Source organism: Carettochelys insculpta, chromosome 10 (genome assembly GCF_033958435.1).
Source record: "Carettochelys insculpta isolate YL-2023 chromosome 10, ASM3395843v1, whole genome shotgun sequence".
Classification (NCBI taxonomy): Eukaryota; Metazoa; Chordata; order Testudines; family Carettochelyidae; genus Carettochelys; species Carettochelys insculpta.
Genome location: NC_134146.1, coordinates 49608579 through 49635135, shown reverse-complemented (window position 1 = coordinate 49635135; position 26557 = coordinate 49608579). Strand labels below are relative to the sequence as shown.

Here is a 26557-nt window from a genome sequence, read left to right as displayed (position 1 = left end):
CCCTCACACTGGGCCCTTGATTTTTTATGGATTTCCCTGGCAACACAAATACCACATTAATACTGCCAGCACACGAGTACACTGGTCACTTAGTTGTTAAAAAGTGCCATTTCTAAGTCACTGGTAAGTAGTTAAGAGATGGTACATGCACATTACAGACATGAGTCATATGTATTAATAGACATTCATATGCGCAACAGTGGAAAATTGTCAGAAGGATTATAAGTCTTTGTAATACACAAACTTCTGACCTGCCAGATGCTGTGACAATTGATTAAAACATCTATTAATAATTTACTAACCCTTCCCAAATGGAAACTTAACAGAAAGGCTCCCCAACATTTCCAATCTGGTGTCTACAGCAGCATTTATTTATTTCTTGTCACACTTTTCAGAGAAGAAGGGGCAGTTTTCAAAGAAAACCTTAGATCTCCAAAGAACCTGGAACGTAAACATCCTGTCAGGCAACTGCTTACTGGGGAAAGCGCACCAGAAGTGGATGTGACCAAACAATTGACCCAGTTCAGAGCGTGCTGGGAAGGGAAAAAATGCCAGGAGGTTTGCATGAGGTCAGCTGGTCTGACTGAGCTTGCAGGACCACTGACTGCAGCAGAGTTGGACAAAGGAAAAGCAAACAGGTGCATAGGAGAAAGAAGACCCAACTTTCCCCAAAAAAGAAAGCTCTTCTCTCAGAGGGGCCATACTCCCTCTTTCCTCCTCTCCTTCTGCTCCTAATGGTCTAAGTCACCCAAGCAGGCTATGCACTTCAGATGCCAAGAGGTGGAGATTCCCTTCGTCCATCTCAGTGTTTCAGGGCTTTCCTCTCCTCCACAGGTCAGAATGGTTTAGTTGTATCACCAAGCAGTCAGGCTAAAGGAAGCTATGTGTAGACAGGCCAGGAACATTTCACAGCATAAAATTTAGATCCAGCCAAAAGGAGATTCTCAATCAGGAAATATTCCTGCTACATACCAGTCCTTGGAGCTGTAGTAGTAGAACGTAGCTCTGAGACAACCTGGTGCTAAGCATGCTACAGAAGCCTACAGATAGACAAATGTGCAACATTTCAGTTGGCCAGAACTCCAAAGCTACATGTATATCTGCCTTTAAAGGTCACATCACACGCTGAGAAAAGGAGAAAGTTCGATTCTACATAGAAAAGCAGGTGACTAAGGCAAAGACTATGCTAGACATTGAAATCGACTGCAGATACACAATTCGAGCTACGGCAATTGAGTAGCTAGAATCGACGTATCTACGATCAACTTACTTGGCCGTCTCCCAGGAGGAAGTTGATGGGAGAAACTCTCCCATTGACCATCCTTACTCTTTGCAATATTGAGGAGTACTCTATCAACGACCGACCCTAGATCGTTCAAATTCACACACCCCTTCTAAGTGTATGAAATGGAACCCTGGCAGATCGACCCTAGCTGGGTTGATGTTCACGCAGTGAAGGCATACCCTAAGAAAGCTACATACAGATCACAAAGAGAGGCACTGAGAAAAGCAGCTATCGTACTTAAATTTGCTAAAAGCATATCCACTTGTAAAAGTGCAGTTTCATATACTGAGAGGACCCAACTCTGCACTCCCACTTTGGGAAAAATAGTAACTACTTTCCTGCCATCGATATATTAAGATGTTTAGGAGTTGATTTTATTGGAACTCGGTTTGGCTCTGAATACAGTTCTTTGCAAGACATCTCCAGAATTCGTGAGATTTTTCCAAATACAGCTCTCACAAGCTAAACAGTAAGTGGAAATTCCTTGTTCCCTTGGGTATGTAACTGGAACATTTCTAGCACCTTATAAAAGTTTGCTTGGTTGATACTAACTGTTCAAATATGTCTTTTAAGTCATGTAATGTACACTGTGAAATCTGCCTTTTTGCTACATGAAAAGAGCACTGAAAGAATCCCACAGCCCTCATGAAATGAGTGGGATCCTGAAGTATCATTTTGAAAGCCCCACAACACGATCAAAGCATTTTAGGGAACAGATGTTTCAAGCTTTACAAATTCCAAAGAAAGAATTTTGATGGCATTTAAGCACTGCTAAATTCGCTGAGTCCAATTCTTTGTTTACAGAGGTATGTGCACATAAAGTCTATTGGAGGTGAACACAAGTCAAGCATGTGTTTATCTAACTGTAGAAGTTGACCCTATAGTCATCACCATGGGTACGTCCACACTTTCATGACAGCTACTGTGATACATCCAGCCTCAGGGCCCTAATGTTGGACCCGTCCTGGAGAATGGATTGCATGTTTCTTATTTAAAGCAAGAACTTGACATTAGGCAATGGCATTCATGCTGCATTTGAGGAAACCACCCAGCAGCAACTCACAGACCTCACACCATTGCCCCATCACCTCCCTCTCGGGGTGACTGACAAGAAGCACTGGAGGGATTCCAGATGGGCACCATCATGTCAAGGCCCAGACCCCTCCATGCCCCATGACTGCACTGTTCTGTCCCTAGGAATAAAACTTTCAAGCTTAAACAAATAAATAAAAGCTACCATGGTTTCACAGAGAATCCCCACTACTCGGAAATGCTTGCTGTTGACAATCCCACTGCTGCTGTGCTTCAAGTTCTCATGTGGCTCCCCACACCAGCAGGTTTCATCCTCAGTTTCAAAACCTGCTTCCAACTCCCTTGCCATGAGATTGGCTCAAGTTCTCTCAGGAACTTCCCTCACCCTGAGTATCATGACCTCTGACAACCACCCAAAACATGGAAAGGTCAACCTCCAGCTGGCTTGTGCCGGATACAGAACTTTTTCAATAACTAGTCCATGGGTCTGAACTTGCTTCTAGTTAAGACTGGGCTGAGTTTGAAACACAAGACCTTCCAAGCACCAAGCAAAGCCTGTTTCAAGCTGCTGGCCCATAATAATCCCACCAGACAGTGAATCCAGGCCTGGCTGACTGGAGTGGGAAAAGTGAGAGAACAGGGCTGATGGAGGCACCACAGCCCAGTGGGCAAGGCACTGGCCTGGAAACCAGGAGACAGAGATTCTATCTTCAGCTTAGCTATAAAACTGTGCGACCTTAAATCACTTTGGTCTCCGTTTCTTGTTAGCCCTTAGTCCTCTTTCCTACTTGGCTTATAGGCTGTTTGGGGCACAGACTGGATGTTACACACACACAGCATACTGCAACAGAGCGTGGGTCTTGGGGACTCCAGGCATGACCTTAGTACAAACAATACACAGGCTCTGTAACTTTGATAGGTGCTCAGGTAACCAAGGGTCCTGTGGCACCTTATAGACTAACAGAAAAGTTTTGAGCTTGAGCTTTTGTGAGCACAGACTCACTTCATCATATGCATCTGATGAAGTGAGTCTGCTCACGAAAGCTCATGCTCAAAATTTTTTCCGGTAGTCTATAAGGTGCCACAGGACCCTTCGTTGCTGTTACAGATCCAGACTAACACGGCTCCCCCTCCGATACACGTAACCAAGGAGATTCCTGGATCTCAAAACCAGAAGGCATCACTGTGATCATTTAGTCTGGGCTGCAAAATGCAGGACTTCCCAGAACTTCTGCTCCATGCCTGGGCCCCATATGAAAAAAAGACACTAACACAGACAGAACAAATGGCATTTGAAGGCTCCAGGACTGTTCAGTTGGAACCTGATCATAATTAAAACAGCTACAGTGACAGCCCATTTATAATGAAAGCTCAGCATGCACAGAAATGTGCCAATCACAATTCTGCACACAGCCAAGTCTCCTTTGAGAGCAAAGTTCCCTGAACATTAATCCACTGCAGTTACGTCCTGCGTACATGAGCAGTTTCCCATGAATGTTACCTATTCCTGGATTGATCTGAAAGTATAAATGTTGAACAGCGCTAGGTGATTTTGTCAGGGTGAGCTACAAAGCAACATAACTCATATCCATGCCGGGGCTGAAAGATAAAGTTGACAACTAAGCAATAAGTGTTTCTGCACCCAAAACGGGGAACTGAAATGATCAGGCCATGGAAAATTACACACCCTCACAGAAGAGCATGTTTGCAAACAGGGCTTCCAAAGCTCATCACTTCTCTAATATGTAGCCAGCTGGTTTCACCTGTTTCCTTAGACTCCCCTTCCAATTCCCTCAACCTGCTTGCACATCCTGTTTCATTCTGAACAGCAGCTTCTGCCCTGGAGCAAACTTACCTTCACTTCTCCCTCATCAGGATTCATTTAAACAATGGAAGGGGGAGAAGGTGGGAAAGTAAATGGTGGGAATCCCTCTCCTCTCGGATCACACCATGCCACCTCACAAAACATTGTGCCCATCTTCACAGTTTCATCAGCTGTCGTCTTCTTTACATCCTTCTCAAGGATGCACAGGCTGAACCTCTTTAATCCAGCACCAAAGCAAAGCATTTGCCAGACTACTGGGGGTCAATATTGTCTACCAGCATTACCAACATTCCCACTGCTTACTGGGCTCTTACAAGGCATTAGGGGCAAAGAGCAGAACAGAACACTGAGAGCCTGGGAGCCCCCTCTTTAAATACTCCTCTGAAACAACCCTTCCCCCATTCATGCATCTGACAAAGCAGATCTTTGCCCACGAAAGCTTATGCTCCAAAATATCTGTTGGTCTACAAGGTGCCACAGGACTTCTTGCTGTTCTCAAAGATGCAGACTAACACAGCTACCTCTCTAAGACTGGTCCTGTACACAAACTTTACGGAACCATGGAACACTTGGCCACACCTATGATAAGTGGACATCCAACTAACATTATACCAGACAACAGATGTTGCCAGACCAGAGAGTGCCAGTCTAGAGGCTCAAAATGTGATTAACAATTAAATAAACGTCATTAGTCTCCAGAACTAACATCCATCACCAGAACAACACAAGGCTGAGTGTCTATCAATACCAAGGTAAGTAAAAATATGCTGAGATCCAAGACAGGGAATTTCTTGAGGCCAGGATCAAAGAGCAGAGAGACTCCCAGGTTTCAAAGGTGAGAAGGAGTGGAGATGAAGAGAGGCAGGAGGGACCCAAAGAGGAGTCTGAGTAAAGGCACTCCATGGAGACAATGTACCAGGGACAGGTAGAACGGGACAGAGGGACACCTAACCCCTCGGGTGAAGGCAAGATTCAAAACAATGCCGCACACCAGTGAAGGAACCTTTCAGAAGCAGCCTGATTCCAAAACCACTATCAGTCAGAGAAGATGGTGTGGAGGCAAATGTATTTATATTTTTGATTGCAACACAACTTTTCACCCATAAAGGATGCAAAGCATTGAGAAAAGAACATTTTGAAAACACCTCTCTCATTCTCCTGCCCATGTGCATGTGCGCGCACGCGCACGCGCGCACACACACGCGCACACACACACACACTCTCTCTCTCTCTCTTCCAGCTTTACTGCAAGGAGCCAACTGGCAGCTTTGAAGATGGGAATTTTCTATTCAATATCTTCAGAACTGATTTGGATAATGGCACAGAGTGTATGCTAATGATGTCTGCAGACAGTACCAAGCTGGGAAGTCTTGCAAGTGTTTTGGAGGACAGGATCAGAATTCAAAACAATCTGGACAAACTGGAGAGATGGTTTGAAGTAAATAGGATGAAATTCAATACCAATAAATGCAAAAATATTTCACACAGGGAGGAATAATCAGTTGCATGCATACAAAATCGGAAATGACTGCCTAGGTAGGAGTTCAGCAAAAGAGATCCAGATGTTATAGCGGCTCACAAACTAAATAGGAGTCAACTACATTGCACAAAAACCACAACATCCTTTTGGGATGTGTTAGTCGGAGTGCTTTAAACAAGCCACGAGAAATAATTCTTCTGCTTTACTCCGTGCTGAGTAGGCCTCAGCTGGCTTACTGTGTCCTCTTCTAGACAATGTGCTTCAGCAAAGACATGGACAAAAAAGGAGGAAAGTCCAGATGAGAGAAAAAAATTTTTTTAAAGTTCTAGCAAAGAAGACCGATGAGGAAAGACTGAAAAAACTGGTTTGTTTATTCTGGAGAAGAGAAGGCAGTGGAACATGATAACAGACATCACCTACATGAAAGGTTGTTATAAAGTGAAGGGTGATAAATTGTTTTCCTTTACCACCAAGGACAGTACAAAAAGCAGTGGGCTTAAATTGCAGCAAGGGAGGTTCAGATTGGACACGAGAAAAAGTTCCTAAGTCTCACGGTAGTTAAACACTGGAACAAAGTGCCTAAAGGAGACTGTGGAATCCCTATCACGGGAAGCTTTCAAGAACAGGTTAGACAAACACCTGTCGGTGCTCTAGCGCGGGCGTCTCAGCCTTTTCCTTTCCAAGCCCTTGTGCTCCCCACCAACCATGTGCTCTAAAAAGCTCCACGGACCAGCTGGGCCACAGCAACTGTTTTTCTGCATATAAATGCCAGGACCACCAGCCAGGTTCAGCAAATGGGACAACTGCCTACAGCCCCACACCACAGTGGAACCCACAAAGATAAGTTGCTCAGGCTTCAGACCCTGTTAGTGGTGGTTGGGGGCCCCAGCTTCAGCCCCATGCGGTGGGGTTTGGCTTTCTGCCCTGGATCCTATCTGCTGCCAGCTATGCTTGGTGGACCTCCTGAAACCTGCTTGCCGGCCCATACAGGGCCTTGGAGCCCAGGCTGAGAATCACCAGTCTGGAGAATGCTTAATCCTGTGTGAGGGGAGGGGATTGGACTCGATGACCTACTGAGGTCCCTTCGAGCCCTACATTTCTATGATTCTGTGACTCATATGAGCAGCAGTTGGCTTTACTCACGTAACCCAGGCAAAACTCCTGTTTTCACCCCAGGGGTTTTTCCAACTAGAGCACTTTTATATGGCTCTGTGTATATATGTAAATTTTCACCCTCTTTCCATGCATTCCCGTCTCTGGCAATTTATGGCAAAAATGGCTTTTAACCAAAAACACCTCTGGAAAATGGGAGATCCTGAGCTCCTCCCTGCCCCCCCACACGCCGTTTTGTCACAGAACATGCAATGGAAGCAAGCGGTCAGCAGCGTTGCAGTCCACACACTGCCCTCTGCCAATACCCATCTGATTTATCCTAGAAACACCTCATAGCAGGTGGGGAAATCTGCCTCCCTTGCCCATTCAGTCCCTATTCGCCTCCTTTTCTTAGGCCGCCAGCAAAGACAACATTTGCTGCCAAGTACAGTAGCATGTACAGGATGTAGGCATAGGCTCTCAGGGAAACAAGCCGAGAACCAGCTAGCATCCTGTAGTTCTTTCCCAACAAGCATCACACCCACTTTGAAGAGCGCTTGACGCATACCCTGAAGAGAAATGAATGATTACTCCTCTAAATGTCCCCAGCACTGTCAAGGAAGGAACGTGGTGGCAAACCACACCTTCCTGAAGCTACCAGAAGGTTTGGTTCTGCCTCCACTCATGACATAAAGCTGACGACACAAGTGTAACGGTCCATTTCTCAGCAGTTCTCATGGCTCTCCGTCACAGCAAGAGAAAACTCCATGGAACCTGCAGAAGAGGTTGGAATGGGGAAGAATCTGGCAGGCCATCCTAGCAAATTAGAAAATTTTGCAGTCATTTTGCTCAGAACAGACACAAAACCCAAGTTAGCTGTATAATCTTTTCTTCACTGGATATGTAAATTGACAGAGCTTTTACAAAACAGAAAACGAAGCCATGACCAATTCTCAGGCTTTCCAATTCACCATTTTTTAACAAATAAAAGGGGAAAAAACCTCCAGAAACCATTTTCCCTTTCTGCTTTTCTAAATAAAAATAATTTATAACACTCACCAATAAATATGCTCTAAACCTGTCCTTAAGTAAAAGCTTTTGATAACAAATTGTCCGTGCTAACTGCTATTTTACTGTTGATTTTTTTATTGTTACTTAAGCAGAGCAATTATGCTAATAAACCTGAGGGAACGGTGCACTATAGAGTTGAATGTGACAGACAGAACACTCAACAAAATGCTCATCTTACCTGAAAATTGGAATTAAAACTGGTATTTATGGATGTGGCATCTTAACCTGTTTCTTAAGAGGAATTATTTGTATGTGTAATAGATGGTGTCTTTTCATGTAGCCATTTTCCCATGGCTCCCTGCCCTCCCCCACCCCCCATCCCACCGCACTTGTTTAGTTCAAGGTGGCTATCACCCCAGTGGCTAATGTTAATTCTCATTATAAAAACATTACGCTTGCTGTCTGTCTTGACCACGTGACATAGCCTAGATGTCTTTTCATCCACACATCATAAGCAGCCAGACTGTCCAAGGAGAAAGAGCTCTACACTTGATAATCACATCACCTGCCCCTTAACTAGCTGTGTGACCTTAGAAGATAACATAAGAACAAGCACACTGGGTCAGACCAAAGGTCCATCTAAAACTAACAAGAGGAAGTTTTTCTCCACACAGCACATGGCAGGCCTGTGGAACTCCTGGCCAGAGGACGTCGTGAAGACCAGGACTTTAACAAGGTTCAAAAAGAACTAGATAAATTCATGGCAGTTAGACAGATCAATGGCTATTAGCCAAGATGGGTAGGAATGGTGTCCCCAGCCTCTGGTTATCAGAGGCTGGAGACAGCTGACAGAGGATGGATCATTTGATCATTGCCTGTTCTGTTCACTCCCTCTGCAGCACCTGGCATTGGCCAATGTCAAGACAGGATACTGAGCTGGGAAAATCCTTTCACTTCATTGTACAGTGGCTTCACCTCTGATTCTGTGTCTGTCTGGTATAGGTGGACTCTCAGTTCTTCAAGGGAAGAACCATCTCCTTTATTATGAATCTAAACTGCAGCGGTGGGCAACTGCAGCCCATCAGGGGAATCCGATTGCAGCCCATGAGATTTTTTTTTTTTTTTTGCTGTCGCTGACTGTCCACGGGCACTGTCCCTTGCAGCACCCAGTGGCTGCAGTTTGCCATTCTCAGCCAATGGGAGCATTGGAGGGGCCACCTGCAGGCAAAGGCGGTCACAGGGATGTGCCAGCCACCACCTCCCACAGCTCCCATTGGCCAGGAACATAGAACTACCTCCACTGGGAGCAGTGCCTATGAACAGTCAACACCAGCAAAGTGTCTCGGGGCCCACAATTAGATTACTCTGGGCTGCAGGTTGCCCACCACTGTTGTATAGCGCCTTGCACAAACCAAGGTCAGGGTCAGTGGGTATGGGTGCAACACAAACAACAGCAATATGCTCCCGGCTTGTCCACAGGCTTCCCTTGTGACCCTGGACAAGTCACTGAGCTGCTCTATGCCTCAGTTCCCCAAGCTGTAAAATGGGAATAATGGCACCTCCCTGTCTCCCAGGGTGTTGTGAGGATAAATACATTATTTACTGAGCCACCTTGCAAACCTGAGTCAATTCTTGCCCAATGTATAGCCTACAAGGCTGCAAATGCAGCAGATGAGAGGTTAAACCCACCCCAAAAGGATTCTTTCCACTAAATATATGAGGAGTAGTAGTAGTAGTAGTAGTAGTAGGCATCCTTCAGTCTGCATAGACTATGGATCGCGCTCTTTAAAGTTTCAACTGAAATATATGAAGCCTTCTTTTAAAAATGCTATTAAAGGGTGTGGGGTTTAAAACACAAATAATAAAATTTTTACCTACAGCACCTGACATTGTCCCTTAAGAAACCCCTCAGTAGCTTGCGACTTCTGTTCATTTGAAGGCTCTGGTTGTATTCAGGGCACCACAGAAACTGGGCTCAGACACCATTGGCTTCTCTCACTGCTAACGAAACACTGACCTTGACCTCTGCATACTCCTTTTGTGGAAATGGTCAGGGTGGAGCCATCTAGGAATTGTTTCTATGAACACTACGAGTGGGGAAAACCCAACCAACCGCCCATCGGTGTTCGGGATTCCCAAGCTCAAAACACATTCATACCAAGCTAGCCACACAGTGCTAGTCAAAACATATCAGGATCTGGTGGTGCTTTCTTAAGCAACAAATACAAATTGTGCTCTCTGGCACTCAGAATGAGACTTCTATTCTTAAGCGTGTGAAAGGAAATAGGCTTGCTTCTGCATGGTATAGTGATTAGAAGAACCCCGCGATGCCTTCCCTTGTGGGTGTAGAAGAAATAGAATGGAAAAAAAATACAAATTTTCAGTTGCAAAATCATTCACACAGTACTACAGAACTGACACCGATGAGGGTGTATTAAAGTTGGGACTAATGGCTCCCTTCATGGCAGTTACAGCTCTGGAGACAGAGTACAGTCGTGGCAAAGTCCAAGTCCATGCTCCAGTTAGGGGCTAAGCTGCCTCTTGTGATATATTTATTAAGCACTCCCATGATCCTCTGGTGGCGGTCACAATCCACAGCAATGAATCACTATCATAAGGTGGCGTGAGCGTTCCCATCACTTCAAATGCTACAGGAGAGATCTGGCCTACAGGTCAACAGTGTGTTCTTTGTTTTCTTACCCCAATGCAATTTGAATGCTAACACCAGTGCTGATGGACAGATGCAGGGAGCATCCTTTGCAAATAATCTGTTCCAGCCCCAGCCCAAAAGGCCGGAGTCATTTAAAAAAAAAAGTTGGATGATGAGGTGTATTGTTGATGTAGCACAGTGGTGTCCAACAGAAATTAAAGTAGCGTCACAGCTTCACCACCCCCACACTCAAAATAAATGTTCCTCTCCACCCCAAAACTGCTGGCGACTCACCAGAGCTGCCGCTATCATTGGATCTGCATCAGGCACCAGGGCTGGAGACATGCTGGGGCCGCAGGAGCAGCCACCGCTGCTGCCACGTGGTTGTCCCACCCAGTGGCTGGGCACACGCGCAGAGCGGGTGGAGGGTGCTCCACATGTGTAGCTCTTCGGCACCACATTTCGCCACACCGCAGTGTCCAGTTCACCACATGTGGTGAATGACAAGCGTATTGGGCACCGTGGAGGTAACACCTCAGCTTATTAACAGCCTTTGCAAGGAAGGGAACTACAAAGTCTTAGACTGAATTGACTGTTCAAGATCTAAAAGACCAGAGGTCACACTGTCATTTCCTTTCGTTGACATGTTTTGCTCCTAAGATCTAAGCAGAGACTTGCAGGAGGTTTTGAGATCACATAAAAGAACAAACACATGACAAGGTAACTCTGGGAAGGAGTCCCCTAATTTCACACAAGACAACTGCTGTGTCTCTCAGAATGGTTAAGAGATGCTTTGCCAACCTTCTACCTTGTTAAAATGCAATACAATACTTGGATCCCAGCATTCAAAAGGAACCTGTCTCCTGGCCAGGACATGGTGCGCCCTCTGGCACATTTTCTAGGGTCTTTCCCATTTCATTTTATAACTCCCAAGTGATGGGGCTCCTTGCAACGTGTACTTCTCTGATACTTAACCAGCTGAGGAAGGTGAAGAATAACATGATTTCTGCCCTCTCGCTATGATCACTCAGTGTAAGTGGCAGGATCACAGATTTCTCCCAGGTTTTCCTGGGCGACTCTCGTCTCCTGTGGGAACTAGCGAGAGGTAGCCAAGTTTAATAACCCCTTTGGGGACAAACCTGAACCCCTTGGACACCTCTCTCCTATTAAGTATGCACACAACTCAAAAGCCTCCACTGCCCACTGTGAAAACAGGGCAAAGGCAAAGAAAGAAGAACAAGAAGAGAAAAAATGAAATTCTCACGCTTCTCCTCTATCTCTAGAGATGAAATGGGAGGGGAATAAGCATGATTGCACAGGCTGCTCACCTGGACTATTTCAATCCGGTAGCATGCTCAGATAATCCAACATCTGGAGTAGTTTGCATCAGAGTCTGGACCAGAGAGCTCTGACACCACAGTAAAATAAATGAGATTGACAAAAACACACAGAATTGCCTGGTGCATCACAAAGGTAACCAAATTGCAAGACAGGGTCAGCATGTTTTTTGTTTTTTAACCCACTAACTCTGCCCTTTGTATTCTGCATGACAAATTGATGATTGAATTCCTTTTCCATGGGCTTGGACTCCATCTCAGCAGGAAGTGCTCATTCAGGGAGCAAGAACATTAAGGACAGCAGAGCTATCGTTAGGTCAAAGTCAATCATCAGACAAGACAGATCCATCAAGGTAGGTATTAATTTAGTAAGGTCTCTCATTACATGTGTCACACCCTTCAGTTCCTAATCCCACAGGATCAGCTTGCAAAACCATTGCAGGAATGTGTTAATCCAGCCATAAAATCAAAGTGCCCTCCCTTTGCCATGTTGCTGCAAAATTTTTTTTTTAAACTTACCCCAGGCAAGCGAGAGACTACAATATGGTACGTCAGCTCACATCCAGCAGGGCCTACATTCACACGCTTCTGAATTTCTGCAGCAAGAAAAGAAAAAGAACGTTGTTCCTCTAGCATGTAAGGGGATAGGGAGGGGACACATAGGGAAATGACCTCTGTCCTAAGATGCTTGTACCTTGTTCTTCCCCTACCTTGGTCACAAGTAGCATTCAAATAAATTGTTGACAGCCATAGTAAGGAATGGCAAAGAACAGCCATTTTGGAGTGAGCCATACAATCCTCACCAACATTCATGACATTTTTTTTAAGTCCCGGTTTGACAAAGTCCTGGCTGGGATGATTTCGTTAGGGTCGGTCCTGCTTTGGGCAGGCTGCTGGACTCGAACTCCCAAGGTCTCTTCCAGCCCTAGGATTCTGTGATTCACGCTGTTATGCTGAAAAAAGTCCTTTGGCAAAGTACTAGAGCTGCGTTCCTGTATTTGACTGCTTGAGCGCAAAAGGCTTTTGTCTGCTCCTGCACCAAACCCAATTCACATCAGTAGAATTACAGGTCCCCAACAGTAAGTCTCTAACCTCCATGACAAAGGGCTTAACTTGCCCCAGTGTATTCTGACAGAATGCCACACACATCACAGAGTGACATCAGCAGCTGTGCTGAGACTGAAGAGACTGGGTGATCCTTTTAAATGTCTTCCAAGCCCATGCCTGAAGATTTGTGGGAGTCGCCCAAAAACTCAGGTCAAAAAACTCAGGACGGACAGAGCCTTGAATTATCTCTGTGCCCACAAATTGGTATCTACCTCCACCTCTGCAAGCTGATCGAACCAAATGAAATCTCTCCTCCAAGCCAAAGGGGTTTCTTCCAGCAAGGTTTAAAAACAAACAAACAAACAAACAAACAAAAACACCAAAAAAAAATTTGGGAGGAAAGAGGAGACACAGCAGTAAAGCTGGGCAAAGGTAAAGAAGGAAGAACGAGAAGGCAACATCCCAAAGTCTTAGCTCTCCTAAAACCTGTCGAACAAACAGCAATGGCTAGAGGAAGTTAAGTCTACCGAGGAAGCATCTCTTCTTAAATACTATCCCTTCACATTCACTCCCTCTGAAACTCAGCCCTCCCGAAATAGCCGCCTGCCTCTAAGCAACATGCCCGTTTTCTCGAAACGGTTTCTGAGATAACAGGCGCACTAGTCCGGCATCCCTGTGAACCTCGCCACGGAAGGAGTACAAGGATGTCCTGAAATAGCGCTTTACTTCGGAATGTGGCACTGTTTAGACAGCACCGTGCGCCAGAAGAACCTATTTCAAAAACTGATGCGAAATAAGCAGCCTATTTCAAGGTTAGGTTCTCGTGTAAGACACAGCCTAAGAAGCAGAGGCTGCCAACTGTACCAAACTTCACAATGGCTTTGCATCACATCCACCTAGGCACAGATCTGAGAGCCACCCAGGTCATTGTGAATAAATACACAAAGCCACATCTTCGAGAGTTAGAAGTCCAATGCGCAAACCCAGCCAGGCAGCTCTTCCCTCTGCAGGTCCCCCTTCTTCTTATGCCTTGTCCCTCACCAAGTTTTCATTGAGGCTGTCTGTTTTTTCAATTTCATCCCCCTCCTTTGGGTCTTTTTGCTTTCCTAGACTGCTTTTCCTTTTGCAGATGCTGACATTTAGTAGGGGGATCAAGTGCTGTCAGAGGACGGTAATGTGGCCCCATTTGGCATAGCGACGGAAATGATTTTTCTTCCAGAGCTAGCAGTAGAAGATTAACTGCCACAATACTCTCCCTATAGAAATAGCAACACCTAAATTCTGCATCCCTCAATCTCAAAAATCTTTACATGCAGAAACTCAGTTTCATCATCCCCATTTTACAGATGCAGAAACTGAGGTACAAAAAAGGGACATTTCTGGCCAAAAATTTGCCAGCAAGACCATGTCAGAGCTGGGAATAGTATCTAGGTCTCATGAACCCCTTGCTCTGTCTGCTTGGCTGCTCCCAGCCCAGAGTATCTCGGGGGTGTAGAATAACAACTTCTATCAACTTGGTGGCTTTCATCCTCAAAGATCCTAAATGTTTCACAAACCACTGGCCTGACTCAATGAGATGCCCAAACACATGCCTATTTCCAAGCATGCATCCAACCCTGTTGACAGAACTAGCCCCACCACAGTTGAATTCCTTATCTCCTGCCAACATCAATGGAAGTCGAGGATTCATGACAACATATATGCAGGCAGGAATCACTTCAACCTACCACGGGAATGAAACCAGTTCTGGGGTGCAATATGGCAGCTGTTTATTACCACAAAGCAGTACTTACTGAATAACAGGGCAGCACTGGAAGCCGAGAAGAATACTGAATGCAACCGAAATCACAAAGGAATTAAGACTGTTTAAATGTGATTACCAAAAGTGGAATTTGGCCCAGACATTGGGTTGAGTTAGGAAAATTAAGAGAGGCATTTAAAAGTTACAGAGGATTCCTCCTCCATCAATTATTGGAGAGGCAATCACTGAAGCTTTCATGCTCTGTGAGACAGTCTAGACATGAAAAATGAGGCATAAACTTAAAAGGCATTAGACGTGATTAGCTGTCGGCTTTGTTCATCACAGTGTATCTCCACAGTGGTGCTTGCCACACTTGTACATTAAAAGCCTTTTATGTCTGTGGTGAAAAGTGGCCTTATTTCCTTTGAAACTTTTGGGAAGCAGCACTTTCATTTATACGTGTCATGCAACAAGACATTACAAAACGGCAACAGAAGAACCAATACGTGCCCCAGTAAAACCAGATCCAGCTGCGAGTCCATTTACTGCAGTGCCTGGTGTTCCCATTGCAAGACATGGGAAGCAAAAACACTGAGCCACGGCATTGTTTATCCAATGATTTTATGATTTATTTAGGGCTGGGAAATACAGAGCCATATGGTAATTATTCTGGATTGGGTAGGGGAGGAAGCTGTCATCTGCAGGGCCCCAGCCTCGTTAGTTGCAGAAGCTCGAAGGTGAGTTGTGAATAAGGCAGAAGACTATAGGAAGAGAAAAGACGGTCTTCTGGTTAAGACAACTCAGTGTCACCCTGGGGAATTCCCTTCACGCAGGTACCCAGAGCTCCTAAAGGAGAGGCTGAGCAAGTGACTTAAAGCCAACATTCTTCATAGGTAGCCACTATGCATTCATCTTCTGGACACACCGCTTGAAACACCTGGAGCAAATTTCTGGAAATGCTGAGCACCCATGCGTTCAGCTGAAGTTGACTGGAGCTGTGCTTTGAACATAGTGCTGTACAAATGATGTATTCTGTGAAAAATCAGGCCCCAGATGTCTCAGACTGAGCACCTGAAAATAGAGGAAACTTTTGCCAATTTCTCAGATGAAAGAGAGAGATAATATCAATGCATGGTCACTGCGAAGGTACATTCATTGATATCTGTGATGCATTTAGATACTCTGATGATAGCACTATGGGAAGAAAGTTAATTTTATATTCAGTGAAGGGTTCAGATGATGTGTGTCAAAGCCACTTATGGAATGAGGATTAAAAAAACCGTTAAGGAGCTACCCATTCAACCAGCATCATTCTGTGCATTGAATCAGCCCATGCATGTCCTATTGAAAAAAGAGCTTGAAAGCATGGTGTCGGAGGCGTAATAAGAGCTTTGCAAATAACTGATTTTTTGGTCGGCCAGCAGTTCTGGATTTGACTCAATCCAAACCAAAACCAAAGCATGATCTTGTGCCTGTCTCCTGCTCCCAGGTGCAGGTCTCGACCGCTAAGCTAGGAGGCACTCTGAGGCGAGTTTCCTTCAGTCGCCTCAGCCGAATCAGTTCCACTTTGAACAGAATGCCTGAATAGTCAGAGTAAGAATGACCCTAGAGACTGGTGGTTAAAGCTTCATAACTCCAAGCCAGTGACACTTGAGCTTCTAGGGTAAGTGGTTGCAGTAGCAGGTTGACACCTCAACCTGCAACAGCCAGTAGAAAATGATGAGACATGTTGACAGTGGATTCCACAGCTGTTTGTTTAACTCAGAGGAATGTGAAGAATTGGGAACATTGGGTTCAATCCCAACTTAAGGAGAGGACTTTGCTGTCCTAACTATAAAACCCTCTCCCAGCTCTCCTCGAGCCCCTGCATTCCAGCCAAGAGGCTACTCCTTTCACCACACCAGATGGTAACCAGTGTTGAAGAAACAAAAAACACAGCAGAAATCTGACCTGCTTTCAGTCCTAATGCTTACTGCTCCCGCAGCAACCAACAGCCAGAAGAAGTAACTACAGAAGAAGCCCTTCTCAGCAATGAGGATGGAGCGCGCTCAGTACAGGTTGAACCTCTGTCGTCCAGCAACCTTGGGACCTGACCAGTGCTGGACGAGAGAATTTACTGGTTGATGGGAGGTCAATATTTTCTAGCATATTACCAACACTTCCGCTACTTGCTGGGATCTTTGAAGATATTTAGAGGTATATTACAACTAAACAGAGCAGAACACAGAGCCAAGCCTGGTGGATGGAAACACATTTTATGGGACCACAGGAAACTTGACCCACACCCATGATAAGTGGTGGTCCAGCTAACTAAAATCATGATAGATTATGGCATTTGCCAGACGAACGAGTTCCAAAGCAGAGAGGTTCAACCTGTACACACAGAATATTTGGAGGGTTTACTAGTCATAATAGGCACACAAGGAAAGACTTTTCAGGAGCTTATAAATTGGCCAAAATTGGGCAAATTTTCACTGGGAAAGCCAAAAATCTCTCATATACCAGGACAACTTCCCTGCTGAGTTCCCAAGTCCCTATCCCACAACACAGAGATTCTACAACATGGCTGAGGTTTTGTTTTTTTTTTAAACATGGGAATAATGCCTTTTCCCCTAATCTCATGTTTAGACCCATTGAGACATTTAAACCAAAACTCCGTGGGATGGGAGAAAGTCAGCCTGAAGCAGAGATCTGGCATGAGAAAAAAAACTGTACTCTAATGATGGAAGTTTGAGAAACTGATAGCAACTGAGAATAGAGTCTTTTCATGGAGAATATTCAGCAACCTTAACTATGGATGTACAGTAGTTACCAGTTCTGTCTATAACATGCTCTGACAAGGATCAACGTTCCCTCCAATTTTTTTTTCCATCCATGGGCAGAATAAGTTTTATCAGCACCAAGGCATGTGCGAATGTGCACGACCAACAGAAACACAGGCCGCCCACAGTGGGTGGCTGTCGGCACCCTGCTAATCAAGTCGGTGGCACATGAATCTCTCCTGGGTAGCCACCCAAGTACTCAGCTTACAGTTACATGATACAACAGTCACATACTGTTAGCCAGTGAGGCATTAGAGAAGAGCAATGAGAAGGAGAAAAGAATTAGAAAACCTGCCTTACAGTTGGAGAATAAAGGAGTTCAATCTATTTAGCTTAACAAAGAGAAAGTTAAGGGAGGACTTTTATTACAGTCTATAAGCAGCTACACAGGAAAAATATTTAACTACATATTCTTCAATTTTGCAGAGAAAGGTCTAACATGATACAAAGGCTGGAAGCAGAAGCTAGATAAATGCAGACTAGAAATGAGGTGTAAATTTTTAACGAAGAGAGTTACTATCCCTTGGAACACTTTTTCAAGGGTCATGGTGGATTCAAGAGCAGATGCTTAAATCAAGAGCCGATTTTTTTTCTAAAATATCCGCTCTAGGAAGTGTTCTTGAGGATCGGTCTCTGGCCTGCATTATTTGGATGATGGCAGTGCTCCTTTCTGGACTTGGAATCCATGAATCTCTGTCAGCAACATTTAGCATTACTCACCAGGCTTACAGGCAGACTATTCTAAATGAAAATCTGCAGCTCATGCTTGTCATTTCTGTAATGCCTCAAACTTTGCATAAGGAAAAGGCATCAAAGGATCTAATACAGAGCAATGACCAAGTCAGCTCTGAAGAGCTATCTGAAATAGGGACCTTTGGCCTGTATTACCAATTATGACTGTTTCTCTAGGCAGAGATGTGGAGTCTGGGCTACTGAATTAAAAAGATAAGTCAAAACTGAAGAACCAGACTTGTTTCCTGTAAAGCTAAACCTGATTCGTTTTCTAAAGATCTAACCACCCAATAGTCTCTGAAGTTTATTAAAACAATGTCCCTAATTTTGCCCTGAACGAAGGAGATGCTCAAACCTCTTCATTGCTTTTCACAGCTCCAGTAGAGACAGGGCTGCTGTCACGCCTCAGGGATAAACTTACAATCACGGCTCTCCGAGCCTTAGAGCAGGGATTCCCAGCCTATGGGTCGGGACCCAAACAGGGGTCCTGATTAGATGTTGACAGGGTCACCAGCTGGACCCTTAAGGAGCCATGTGCAGCCACTTGACTCCTGCTTGGCTCCCAGTCCCTGCCCTGCGGTGCTGAAATGGAACTCAATTTAAGTGGTTTGACAGCCAGCAGGAAGGATCCTGCCCTGAAACCAACTGAACTGAGTCCCCTTTAAGCCTGCAGGGCAGGGAACTGCCCTGCTGCAAGTGGGGGAAGGGAGTAGGAGGGCTGAGGGGAGCCAGGCAGAGAAGGAGGCAGCCCAACAAAGGAGCAGCTGGGGAGCAGCAGCAGCTGCTTGGAACTCCCCTGTGAGGCAGGTGCAGGGCCCAGGTGGCTGAGACAGGTTTAAGCCTGTGACAGGAGGGCAGAGGAGGCTAAGAGCCAGTCAGAGCTCTGTGCCCCAGCTGGCTCCCACCACACTGCTGCAGGGTCCCCCTCCTAGGATCCCATGGCTGGCGCTGCTGGACAGGGCTCAGCACTCCAGCCAGCTTCAAGCCGTGGGGCTGTAGGGGTTCCCCCCACCCTGGCTGGGCTCCCGTGGCTGGCAGTGCCAGCCAGAGCTAAGTGCCCCAGCTGGCTCCCAGCTGCAGGGCTGTCAGAGTCCCCGCCCCCCACCCCAGTTTTTGGAAATCTTATGACGAACAGGCAGCCCTGGCTGGGGATCCCATGGGTGGGGCTGCCTGTCCTGCATTAGCTTTCCAAAACTCTAGCAACCCTAGCTAAGAGGGTTAAGCCTGGGGGCGGGGTGGGGAGGCCGAGAGGGGTTTAAGCTGGGGGCAGAGGGGTGCATTTTTCCCAGCTGAGAACCTCCTCTCCCCTCGCCCCCCCCCGCCCGACTCCCCACAGGTTTTACCTTGGGCCACAAGGCCCTCCTGAATCATCACAACGGGTCCCCGTCTCGAAACGGCTGGAAACCGCTGCCTCAGAGGCAGTAAGACGTGAGCAAGTGGCTGACAGCTATTGGAACAGACATGAGTACGCGCTCAAAGAACCGCTGCGCTTCAGTTTTCCCCCCGGTAAAATGGGGGAGAAGCCCTGAGGTTAAACTCATGTTTGTGACAGTTTAGATTCCTGCAGTGAAACGCAGTACTATACATGGGTTGTACCTCCCTCGCCCGTCACCCTGGGGACCTGAGTCCTCCAGGCTGCCGGGGGAGGTGCCAGTCTGCTAGCCAGGTGCCTCTTCTGGCCACCGTCAGCTCCCTGCCCCCAGGTTGCCTGGGAGGCTCCACTCCAGATCCCTGCTCCCACGGCTGCTGGCCAGGGCTCCCTGCCCTAGCCATGGGACTCCCCACAGGGCTCTGTGCCCCCACCAGACTCCCTGTCTGGCTTCCCTGCTGCAGGGCTCCCCTGCCCCGGTGGGGCTCCTTGCTGCCATGGGGCTTCCAGCAGGGTTGTGCCCTACCTGGGCTCCCCGGCCAGCTCCCTGCCACTGCAGTGCTCTCACCCTGGCCAGGTTTCCCGCTTCTGGGGGGATACCAGCAGGGTCCATGCCCCAACCGGGGTCCCCAGCCAGATCCCCACTGCAGGGCTGTGCGGCTCCTGCAGTCCGAGCTCCCTGACCTAACTTGGCTCCCTGCCGTGGGGCTTCTGATGGAGCTCTCCAGTCCAGGCTGGACCTGCTGCAAGCCAGCTCCCCACCCTGGGGCTGTGCCCGGGGCTCCCCAGAGCAGGCTGCCAGTGGGGCTCCCTGCCCCTAGCAGGGCTCCATTGCACCCATGCAGCTGGAGCTCTCTGGTCCAGCAACATCTATGGACCAGGGATGTAACTGGACAAGATTTTCAACCTGTAATACTTTAGGAACCCTTTCAGCCTCCACTCAGGGCATGGGCTCAAGGGCTTCGCCACTCCATGCGGCTCCCAGAAGCAGCATAGGGGCATCCATGGGGCATCATACGCTGCCCCCACCACCACCCTAAGTGTTATCCCTGAAGCTGCCACTGGCTGGGATCCGCAGCCATAAGAGCTGCAGGGGCAACGCCTGTGGACGAGGCAGCAAGCAGAGGCTCCTGGCTGCTCTTCCACAATGTGTCTGAGAGCTGTCAGAGCCCACATGCCTGGACCTCCTCCCACTTGGCACCCAATACCCTGCCCCAGCCCCGATCTGTCTCAAAACCCCTCCTCCCCAGTCCAGAGTACCCTCCTGCACCCCAAAGCCCTCATCCCTGCCCCACTCCAGGGGCTGCACCCCAGCCACTCTCACCCTAACTGTTCCCCGTAAGCTGAGCACTTGGGGCAGGGGGCTGCTCAGGAGATATCCAGGTGTCACCCAGCTGATCAGCAGAGCACCCACAGCCACCAGCGTGTGCTTCTATGGGTCGTGCGCATCAATTTTATTCTGCCCGTGGATGGAAGAAATCAGAGGGAACATTGACTCCAGCACCCTACTTTGTGAGCATTCATGGACCTGCTACATCATTTCCACGTGCAAGTGTGGCCCTTGTGCCAAATTTTTTTCCCCACTCCTGTTCTAAGAGGAGATCTTTCACCAAACAAAAAGGATACAGCCTCAAACAAATAAAACAGGGGCAAGGGTGGGGGCACCTTTCACTGCCTCCTTAATGGGACAGGTTGTCACCTAGTTGGTCACCCTAGGAGGTCAGTCCTTCCCCTCGCTGTCTCTCCCCTATTGGCTGGAGCACAGTCTCTCACCAAGGAGCAGCTTATTTCTCCTCCTGCTACCAGCCTGCTCACTCCCTCCGAAGGAGGGGGGTTTTCAAGGCCTCATCTCAGGCTGTCCCTAATTGGATTCAGGTGCCCCTAATTGACCTGAGGTAACCCCTTCTCAGCTTGTAGGAAAAAGGCCCTCTGGCATTCTAGGGCTAGCTCACTGGCCTTCCAGGACCAGCTGGCCTGACTTTGTCACACATCCACACCTGACTGTGCAGAACTAAAGCCATTGCCACACATTCAATGGGGGCTTAACTTTGAAAACTGCACCTCTGGAAGGTAAAACTCCCTTTACTTCTCCTGTCTCTAAACAACACTAGATGGAAGGTTGGGGTGGCAGGGATATTAACTGCATGTGAGGGAAGCTTTCATTAACATGAATTTCACCTTCACTCCTCTTTGTCTCACTGTCTCAAAGTCCTCTATTAGCATCTCTGGACAATTTCCAGCCGTTGTTGCAAAATACAGCTTAGGAAACATAGATCCAGACATACATTTGGTAAGACAGAGGTTCAAAGATCTGAGCAAGACATGCTGGTTGCTTTTTTTTTTTCCCGCTCCCTGTGTGCGTTAAAAAGGTCTTTGCCTCTACGTGATGTTGGAAGCTGTCATAATGAAACATCCTCCTATTATAACATGGCCCAGAGGAGTTACTATTTCAGATGCCTAACAACATGCCTGGTTTTATACGAAAAACAACTGTGGAGAACAAAGTGATGTGCTACGACGTGAAAGTCAAGTACAGAAACAGATGGGATCTCGACACAGCTGCACAGTTCTAATCCCTCGAGTACATTCACAGTCCATTCAAGAAATAGGAAAGGACAGTGGAAAGGTTAGTGGAAAAGTACATTTGGAATTAAACAGCAACCTAATTGTCTCATTAAAGTAACTAGACAGCTCCTAACCTATAGCAATCAGAGCAGGCTCAAACTTTCATATTAAAAACAAATCACCAAAAAGTTTCCTTTGAGGGGAGAATGCAGGATTCTTCTCAGAAGAAATCAACTTTTTCAACAGTGTTCATTTTCCAAACCTTTTCACAGAACACGTCAAAAACATGAACCTATTTCATACCACAAAAAACACCCATATCAGTAACTGTCCTGAAAAGAATGTTAAATATTTCAAAAATGAATATGGGAAGCTTGGAAAAAATAAGTGAGGGGGGGGCAAGTGTTTTCCCAATTAAATTAAAAAAAAATTATTCAGCCAGGTCTCATGGTGAGCAAGGCACGGATGCCTAGGTATGTTCTCAGAGGCCTCAGAAGAACATTCCACAGTCAGATGAGGGAAACAGCTCTCGCAGACAGTCAGAGAAGGAGCCGTTGTTACAATCTCAATGCAGAGGATTCTGTAGTACTTCCACAACCACTGGAAGAGATGTGGCTGCATTACGAAAAGTCAGATTCCGAGGTCAGCTCTACCCCTTCCCTCAACTCGGCCCAGCTTGGCCAGGAGCAGGACCGAGTTCTGAATCTTCCCTAGAGCCTGGGCCTTTTCCTGATCCTTTTCTTGTCCCCACCAGTGCAATGGGGCCCCTTGCAAATGAATGTTCTGTGTATTGCAATAATTTTTACAATAATAATAGGACAGCTCCCAACCCCCAACCCTGTGGCAGTAATGGTCCCACCACTGTCCTCAAAAAGGAGGCAAATGCCAAGCATCTTCTTTCAGCATCAAACCTCTACCTCCATCCATTACTCACGGAATGTCTCATGGTCTCACACAGACCAGTTGGATAGGAGGATAACTCCACAAACTGAAAGTCTGACTTCCAATTTCCATTGGTGTCAGAGAGGTCAGAATCTGGCCCTGAGCCTGTAGAGCTCTTCAGGATCCTCCTGGAACAAAGTTACACAAGATGGCGGGTTGCCTGATCTCCCTGCATGTTTCACAGCCTATATCCAACAACCTCCACTGTGTCTAGCTGGTAACCAATCAGCCAGGAAGCTGTGATGGTGCCACAGAAACATTCTCATCCCTGCTCGGCCTTCCTCATCGCCACGGGGATGAAGTCAGTGCAGTTCTACCCGCTCATGTGGGAGAACATTTCGAGTTAGCTTCATAAGGTTAAGCTGTTTGAAAAAGCACTGCAACTGAGCACGCACTGGATTTCTGGCCCACAGGCACCAGAAGAGCTTGGGTAATTGATATGAATCACTGTCTTGCTTTTTTCAAAAAGAAACCCCCTCCACCTTCCCACCCACTTCTGGGGAAAATCAAGGCTACAATTAAAACGCAGAAGGTCCAGACTGACTAATCTCCCAGTTCAGCCCCTCATGACCTGTTTGTGCCATTTAAACATTGATGGAATTTAGGAGACAAGCCAGAAGGCAGCACTAAAATCCCCAAGGGGAAGCTTCAGATCCACTGTCTGGCTTCCAAATCAGCTAGGAAGGGGTAGGCTGGCAGCTGAACTCCATAACCTCATTGAAGGGGTTGCATTTGTGCATGGTGAGCCAATGACACAGGCAGGGAAGTGAAGGACTGACCTATTCCATCCCTTTGATTCTCCAAAGATGATCCTGGACAAAACCCCCAAAGCCTAGTGCTCCAGACTGCTGGGCAAGTTTGGATGGTTGTCTGGGGTGCTAGTTCCAACACGCAACCCCAGCCTCTACACGGTGCATCCACTGCCTAGGCCTGCTAATTAAGGCCCTGATGCTGCAAACATGCACATGTCCAATCAGTTTACTGATATTAGCCAAATTATCCAACAGGGAGCCCCCTAATTTTTTTTTCCCATCCATGGGCGGAATCAATGGTATGTGCACCAAGGCATGTTGTGGAGGTACACCACCAATAGAAACACATGCTAGCCAAGGTGGGTGGCTGTGGGTGCTCAGCTAAACAGCTAGGTGGCATCTGAATCTCTACTGGGGAGCTGCCCAACTGCTGGGAACACTGCTGTTCACAGGTAATGTCAATCAAGTGTCTGCAAACTCCAGACCTAAGCAAGGGAAGATTCGAGTTAGCGCACGATTGACATCATCTCTGGACTGAGTCTCTTCCATGCCCTCCACCAACTGCCAAGAGGAAGAGGCAGTTCTAGGAGAATATAATTAAAAGGGGGATGACAAATCAGATTGATTTTTAAGGGAAGCAAGACAACAGAAATAATGAATCTGCAAGCAGGGATATTCTGCAGTTAGCCAAGAGTCCCTGCAAACTGCAGGACAGTTTGCCCCGAAAAGCTCAGTGAAAATAAATGAACTCACTTATGATGATGTGTTCCCTGGAGCCAGCTCTCAGAACATTGGCTTCCCGAGCCCTGTTTCGCAGTTCACGTTCTGAATTAATGGCAACACAGAGTCCATTTTCTGGGAGAAGCAAGTTCCAGGCGCACGGCCCTGAGGAATGTATCATATGTCTGGTATTCAAGCCGTGCTTCTTTTTCCTGTTCCTTTTGTTGGCCGTATATGGAGCTGAGCACAGCAGGCTGGGTGGTGGAGCACAGCCCTGCGTGCTGAATGTCCCTGGGTTTCCAGCTTTGCTCGTCTTTGCTGGAAATCCAACAAATCCATCTAGGAAAAAGCTGGGGCTCATGCGCTGTGCTATGGCTCAGCCAGCACAAGCACACAGAGTGTGTGCAAAGCCAGGCATCGGCTCACAAGGCATCATGCAGTGACAAGTATCACAAGGTTAATCTATATCCACAAAAACAACAAGAAGTCCTGTTGCACCTTATTGACTAACCGACTTTTTGAAACATAAGCTTTTATGGGCAAAGACCCACTTTGTCAGTTGTATGACGTGCATCTGGCCAAGTGGGTCTTTGCCCATAAAAGCTTATGCTCCAAAAATTCTGTAGGTGCCACAAGACTTCTTGTTGATCATGCAGTGAGCCTATCCCTGCTCTCTGCTTCATCAAAAGGGTTGTGCAGCTTGCTTATACAACTACCATGGACATAGCCTTAAAAGCAGGTTGTCCAGGCTGGCAAGGCCCAAGTCAGAGACACTTATGAAATAGACTGCCACCTTGGGTGGAGATGATTAAATGACTGTTAACTCCCAGAAACAAAGCCAACCCAGCAATCTACCTAGCGAATACACACAGAAGCGTGGGACATGCGTTACAGATTTAGATCCTTGGACTAAGGGGCAGTTCCTTTTCACTGGGAGGTGTAATCCTTGGTTATACCTACATTAAGTCTATTGCTCCTATTTCAGAGCCTGATCAGGACAGCCAACTTACTGGGCGACCAAGTACGACCTTTATTCAGGTTTGAATTTCCCACCTTTTAATTTCATTCAATGTGGCCTTACTCTTGCAGCGTGAGATGGGAAAACAGATGTTCCTGCTCTTTCTTCTCTGGACCATTCTTTATTTTGTATATTTTTTCCATGTGTCTTTTTATTCATCTTCGTGCCAAGATAAACAAGCCCAATTTTTCCAGTCTCGCTTCCTATGAAGATTTAGGGGTGGAAGAAACAGGATTAATGAACCAATAGGGGGCGCTCTGCATTCTAGAGCAACACTGAGTAAATGCTCCATCACGGAGACAGAAGGCTCTGTGATGTCTTTTGGGTGATCACTAAAGATCCCCTCGGACTTTGCAACAGACGGACATGGCACCAATTGGGGAAGGTGAAATGTAATAAGCTGTCAAATTCCACCTTGAGTAATTCACATTCCAACAAGGTAAATATCCCTCTCTGAACTTTAAAGGGCTACAATATTCTTCTTTATTTCCTGCCCTAAACCATTTTGTCATGTTGCCGCGTGCTGCTAGACCACCGCTGAATTCCACCCCAAGAGGGAGGTGCACGGGAGCCAATTCCCTTTACATCCAAGATTTCCTTCCTCCCTAGGAAGTGAAGAGACTTAATTGCTTAAAACTTCCAAAGCTGGATCCTTCCACTACGCTCTTCAGCACAGAGTTAAGCATTTAAACAAACGTGCTTGGGATTTTCAGAAAAAGTCACTGGAGAAAAAAAGAGTTCTGTCCTCACCTGTCAGAGCCCCAAATAAACAGCAGAGCCTGCAATACATCTGCAAGTTCAGCTCCCCTGCTGTTTGTGTTAACACCGCATGACTTTATTATGGACAGGGATTAAAAACAGCTATGACAATTTAGGGGGAAAAAAAAGTGCAGCAATAACTGCCTTGGGTTGGAAGGATTAGTGCGAAAGCTGTTTGCCATAAGGTGCAAGATTTCATTGCTCCTACCCCAGCCACCACCCTCCTTTCTTCCACCACCCTCATAGCAAAACATGTGTCGCTTAGCCAAGAAAAGCAATTCGGCATTCTGCGAGGAGCGCTCATCTGACATATCCTCTGCAAGAGCCGGCTCTGAGCGTTCAACTGGAAGAGCCTTCCCCATTGTCACTGTCAAAACA

General features: G+C 46.7%; 1 protein-coding gene across 29 annotated transcripts in view; it reads right to left on the bottom strand.

Annotated features, from left to right (window-relative positions):
• Positions 1-26557, bottom strand: part of LPP (LIM domain containing preferred translocation partner in lipoma) — a 456239-nt gene that overhangs the window by 354973 nt on the left and 74709 nt on the right. For 17 of the 29 annotated variants that reach the window (XM_075004755.1, XM_075004762.1, XM_075004750.1 and 14 more), the window contains one exon: positions 12232-12308. The exons of 8 other annotated variants lie outside the window; for them this stretch is intronic. The gene's annotated coding sequence lies outside the window, so the exon portion shown is untranslated. Of the gene's footprint in view, positions 1-12231; positions 12309-24435; positions 24566-26557 lie in introns of those variants that run through there. 4 more of the 29 variants (XM_075004769.1, XM_075004757.1, XM_075004772.1 and 1 more) reach the window with 3 other exon arrangements.